Source organism: Ursus maritimus, unplaced genomic scaffold (assembly GCF_017311325.1).
Source record: "Ursus maritimus isolate PB19 unplaced genomic scaffold, ASM1731132v1 scaffold_15, whole genome shotgun sequence".
NCBI classification, from domain to species: Eukaryota; Metazoa; Chordata; class Mammalia; order Carnivora; family Ursidae; genus Ursus; species Ursus maritimus.
Window position 1 is genome coordinate 43626240 of NW_024423897.1, and position 6328 is coordinate 43632567.

Sequence of the window (6328 nt, forward strand, 5' to 3'; positions counted from 1 at the left end):
GCTGTTGTAAAATAGTTCTAGTGTGCATAAGTTCTGTTTCAATAATAATAACAAACCTAATAATAACAATAATAAAATCTTTGGAAATTGTAGATGTAATACAGAGGATAACATCAGCATTCCTCTGTCACCTATTAACCCCAGGTTATTTCCTTCATTATCTCATAGTTTTAACTTATTCTTCATAGTCTTCCTTTCTTTTCTTATTTTTTCCTCTTGTTTCTTTTTTTCTTTTTCTTTTCCTTTTTTTTTTAGGATCAGTCTAGAATAAAACTCTTTTGTTTCACTGTCCAAACATCAATCAATTTACTGGGAAAGCTGGTGGAAGCCTTTGTCATAGCCTTGCTTCTTGAGCACACTGCAAGTAACACTTCCTTGGGGCAGGCATTCAGCTCCCTCAGGGTCACAGTCTCCTTTCCTGTGGTCTATCCATGAAGCCCAATATCTCATGGAGCTTTTCCTCACTGATTGCATCTGTTCTGTCGATTTTATTACCCAAGATATGGATTGGCACATTGGATATTGTTTCATTGGTCATTAAAGCATTTAGCTCAAGTGTGGTTTCCATGAGGTGAGGATGACCTGCACAATCCACCAGAAAGACAATCCTATTGATTGCTGGGAGATAAGTTTTCCAAACTCGATGTGCTTGCTCATGCCTACCAAGATCAAAGTTGTAAAAGTCATTCTAGCAATTTTCAGCTCTTCTGATGTCAGATCTAATGTTGAAACATGTTGGCCCAATCAGTCATCATTGAGTATGTGTAGAAGAGTGGTTTTGCCTGCATTGTCCAAACCCAAGATTACAAGTTTTCCAGATTTCTTATAGAGTCCTAGGAACTGGAGCACACTCTTGATCCACTCAAAGAAAGACATTAATGCTTACTGTGGCCAAGCAGCAGGAAGCTTCGACCCTCCCTCACAGCATATAGCCCAGCAGCACCCCCTCGTCCCGGACTGCCAGTTGCTCCTCTTTTCTTATTTTTCTAACCATCATCCTTTCCCTTGACAACCATGTGAACAGATAATCCATCCAAGACCACATTCACTCAGTTTCAAAGATCTTTTCCCCTGTTTGGTGTTAGTTACTCTAGCCCATGGTTTTTCCCTTAATTTTGATTAAATGTGCCTTCTTGGAGATCTTGTTTATTACACAGTAACTGAAACATGGCTGTCCTCTATGATATTGTTTTCTACAGAACTGATGTTTTACGCAGGGAGACATAATTTTTCTGTTGACTAACTTTCAATTCCTTTCATCTGTTTAAGTAGTAAGAGTGAATAAACATCTCAAATGTTTGCTGAACACATTCATCATTTTTATATATAAAAAGTATAAATGAGAATTACTAAAATAGTCTTATGCAATTAATTTGAACATTACATACCTTTTAAAAAATATCTAACATAGAACTAAGGTTCTGCATGTGTTCAAATTTGGAAAGATTTAACTTTACTCCATCAGATGATGTCTCCCTTTGTGCATCCTATGCAGGACTTTCCTCTTTCTTTGCTAAAGATCTGTTTATCCAGGTCTCTCTTTGCTGCTTAAAAAAAAAACTGATAAAAAGGCAGAGATATGCACATTTGCTGCCTGTTGACACTTTGCCGTGTATCTCATTCTAATTTCCTGCCACCAACTCCCAAACTGATCTATATCTTGGCAATTCTCTGAGACAATCTGCTCAAAGTACCATCTACAGTTTTAAAGATAAAGTCATTATTTTTACATCCAAATAACAACAAAAAATGACCTTTACACTTATACTTAAACGAAGTCTGATGATTACTGATAAGTTTTCAGTCAAGACTATAGCAAACAACCCTGATTCAGGTTATTAAAATAATAAATTAATTAAAAAGTTTGAAGATGTTCCTTTTGTCCCTTCTCCCCTCCCCATTCGAGAGATACTTCAGTTTCATTGCTAGACAGGCTGCTTTGTTAATGCCATCAGATAAGGCAAAGAATAGGCAAATGAACATTATTATTGTTAAATATACCACCTGAATCAGAAAAACAGTAGCGCAGAATGTTATGAAACATATTTCAGGACTTGTTCCAGTCATCTCACTCCACCCAAACAATAATCCTTTCCTCCTACTTCTGAGTGCCAGAGAGGAGTTGCCCTTTTAGATCTGGAGGGGACTTGGGTAGCATAAGATAAATTAGATTCTTGGTTTGGTTTATTGGCTTCTTTTTTCCTCTTGTCAGTATTCCACTTACGCTGTTTCCTATTGTGCACCCTTTTTCCCTCCTCACCAAAGGGCTGACCCCAGAAGACAGAAAAGAGCAGGCTTTGTTGTAAGCTAATTAGAAAGGGTAGATTCTTGGGAAACTGGCTACGAGCATCACAGTAACTCTTGAAGATCTTTATATTTAACAAACATTTACCAAATACTTTAGTATGTGCAGGGCTCTGTATTAAGCTCAATTATTTTTTTCTTTTTGAGAATATGTCCAAAAGCTTGAGGTGCTTACATAAAGTATGTCATATAACCTTATTAAATCTTATTCAAAAATCCTAGAAAACTATGTATTGATAGGGAGGGCCAGTAAAAGACTGATAATTGATATTTAATATGGGAGCTGATTTCTTCTTTGTTTTCTTACTTAAAAATATAAACGCACACACATATACACCATGAAACATACTTACTGCATACACACACACACACACACACACTCCTATATATTCTCACTATACTCAGTTCTTAATGTCTTGACCTTCAGTCCTAATTTATGACATAAACTTAACTCGAATCATCAATTTGAAAATGTATTAGTGTGCAGTAATGATATGTAAATTTCAGGGGTTTTTTTTCTCTTTACATATAAAAAAGAATAAAATTCAGTTATATTTTAGGGAGTTGTTTATTTGGCTTTCATTAGTTTAAATGATCTAAAGGAAAATGCATAACCTTGGAATTGAAAAAAAGGAAGTAAATTTTTATTTATTAGGAAACATAAACTTTATTGTGCTCTAAAACCAAACTATCATATATATTATTAGATTTTAACTTTATAATAACCTAGTTTTTACAGAATAAACTTCGAAAGATAACACAGTAAGTTGAGATTCTAGTGTGATCTCTCTGATACCACACACACACACACACACACACACAAAACCAATGTACCTACAAAATACAAAGTTATTATAACTAAATTACATAAATTAAAGTGTTATAACCTGATTTGGTATGTGATTATGGCCCAGTGTTACAAATTCATTATTCCATTTTCTTTTATGTATTTATTTAATGATTTGGGAAGATGGGTTATTATGGGATGAATTGCATCCCTCCTGCCCCCAAAATGTATATGTTGAAATCATAACCCCTAGTACCTCATAAGGTGACTGTATTTGGAGATAGGGTACTTAATTAAGTTAAAATTCTGGCACTTTACAAGTTGACAAGTGAGAAATTTTTGGCAGCAATTAATTTATATTTCCCAAGAAGTCCACTGAGGATGTGCCGATTTTAAAGCAATATTATAGATCTTGTGCTTTCATATATTCTGTTTGAATGTTATTAACTTTGTTAATATCTTGTTATGTGAAGATATAAAATAAATAAACCACATTAATCATCTATGGGAAATCAATGATTATCTAGGTTTCCTGGAAGAGTTTTAAGTAATTCTTATCAATTTTCTAGAAGACAACTTAATTTTTTAAACTATTTTTAAAGATTTGTTCAAATAATCTAAGTATATTTAATTTAAACACATCAATGTTTTATGTCACACTGTATAAGAGTTTTTGATCTGATTGCATATATACAATACCTACAATTTCAAGACTGCTGAGGGAAAAATGAGGTTGCTCAACTCAAATGCCTATAAAGAGGCTATAATGTATTCATCTAAAGCAGAGCAATCATTGGGGATTGTAAGAAACTGAAAAAACTGGAGATTGGTCAATATATATAAAGATATTTAGAGACACTTTTGTTTGACATAGCTAGTCAAAATGAACATTATCATGATATGATCAAAGATATCAAAAGCTTAAATAAGACCCAATGGTAATACATTTAGTGTCTTCACATAAATTAAATTTTGATGATTCTCTATATTTTCAATATGCACAGCAATAAAATATGAATTTGAAATTCACTATTTCTGATTTCACTTTCAATATGTTCCTGGCAGATCTTATTTTCAATATGATTAATATAAATAATTCAATTGGCAATGCCTGTATATTAGTAAATTATGAAATTAAATTGAGAATATATGCTATTTGATTGTGGTAAAATATAAAATACCAGGGAATGGTATTAAATTAAATACCATTTAATTAAAGGTGAATTAAAGTAGTAGACATAGATGAGCTTTACAAGATTTTTAGTTCAGATGACAGTATCTAACTCTTCATACTATGTATGTTTTTCCTTTAATCCATAAACTAGATACAGAATGCAAACCATTATCTCGTTGACTATGTATAATTTGTCTTAACTCATTATTCTACATTTTATGTGATAACACAACCCAACAGTAGCAAACATTTGACCTTCTGAGTGTATACTATTGTGCTGTCTGACTAAAAGTAGTAATAGGCATTCTCTTCCTCTGGTTCACTAATCTGATGATGCATTTTTAATTTCATTCATTCCATTAATATAATGGAGGAATGAAGTTGGTTCTCTGCCTGCAAACAAAATGACATTTAACATTATGAAAAAATGTAAATAATAGGATTCTGAAATATAACTTGGAAAGTCTCCAAAAAGTTTGACCTTTCTAGGCTTTACGTATAAACAAACACCATGAGATTTTATTCTAAAGTCATCTTATATAAGAAAAACTCAGCGCACATAATAATGATAAAATTAATAAATCCAATATTTTTTTAACCAAATGGCAACAGTTTAACTGGACTATTCTTTTTTTTTCCCCAATCTCACTTTAAAGGTCAAAACTAACTCAGCTTAATGGTTCAATCTTTTAGGGACATACAGAACAACAAAATAATAATGGTAGGGACACAAAATTGCAGGAATCAGCCTTACAAAAGTGATGTAGTGAATGGGATAATCCATTTACTAAAATTTATGCCTTTCTCAAACTTGTATATATGGAAAATAATAAAATAATGCTTAGTGGACAAACCATCACTATTTAAGAAGAATTTTCAGATATCCACAAAAAGTAAGATGGTGAAATGTTTTGATCAAATTTAGCTTGTAGTGACATTTGATTGTGTTGCTCTTTCCTGTTATATGTGACTTTTTTTTACTGAGTTCATTTGTGGACCTAAATACCAAAAGAGTAAGAAAAATGGAAATATTCTACAGTAGGCATAATGTGCCACACATAATGTATGTGACAAAAATCTATGTAAATAGAAGCTTCTTTATTCTAGAGTCAGTTGAACACATTATTCTATTTTTCCCACAATAATTTATTCTTCACTTGGATCATTGCAAGTTGACATTTCTAACACAAATGTTAATTATAGAATTAATGAGATACACAATAAAATAATATCAAATGTGGCTTTATATCTCACAGGAATTTAAATATTACCATATTTAGTCCACACTTCAAATCTGTAATATACTTAACTATGCCTTTCCTTTTTTTTGCATGAGATGAAAATGAGGTGTCAAGACATCTGGAAACCTATGTAATGCCATACAGCTAATGCAGGTGCAAGCTCAGATTCACTACAAATTTATGTACTATCAGCACCAAACTGTCATTCGATATTCATATCTCATTCTCCTAAATTCCCTATTACCTCTCTGGTCTGTCCATTTTTGTTTCCTTGTAGACTCTCCTTGTTTTATTTAGTTTTTTTCAATGGTGGTGCACCCACAAATCTTTCCCATGCCCCCATTTTTACACACAATCCTATAGTTAGTCCTGGGAGATTTTCATCTATTTTAAATGACTCCAGTTACCATTTTAATGTGGAGATGGTTCCAACTTATATTTTAACCTAGATCCTCTCCTTCATGTGCCTACATAGCAGGAATTATTACAGTATTGTTGATACAGAAAGATAAATATACAGAAATACAAACAAATATATATAGGTAAATGTGTGTATGTATATTTGTTTTATATTTAGATGTGTGTGTAGCTATATACCTGTGTATGTCTGTGAAGTACATACAAACACATATTTGCTCTCTGGCCAACACTTGCTACTTCCGGAAATGACTTGTTAAAGAATGTCAAATCAGTTACTTATAACAATTAGTAGTCATATCACAGAAACAATAAAAAGCTCACAATCTTTAAAACTATCTGAGAGTGCAAGTTTTTTTAATTAATCTTTCTCACTTGATTGCATTTAACTTCCACACCTTCCAT

The 6328-nt window shown here is 32.5% G+C and overlaps 1 pseudogene; it reads right to left on the reverse strand.

Annotated features, from left to right (window-relative positions):
* Nucleotides 1-297: 297 nt before the first annotated feature.
* On the reverse strand, nt 298-983 carry LOC103664749 (annotated as a pseudogene).
* Between the last annotated feature and the right edge of the window lie 5345 nt (nt 984-6328).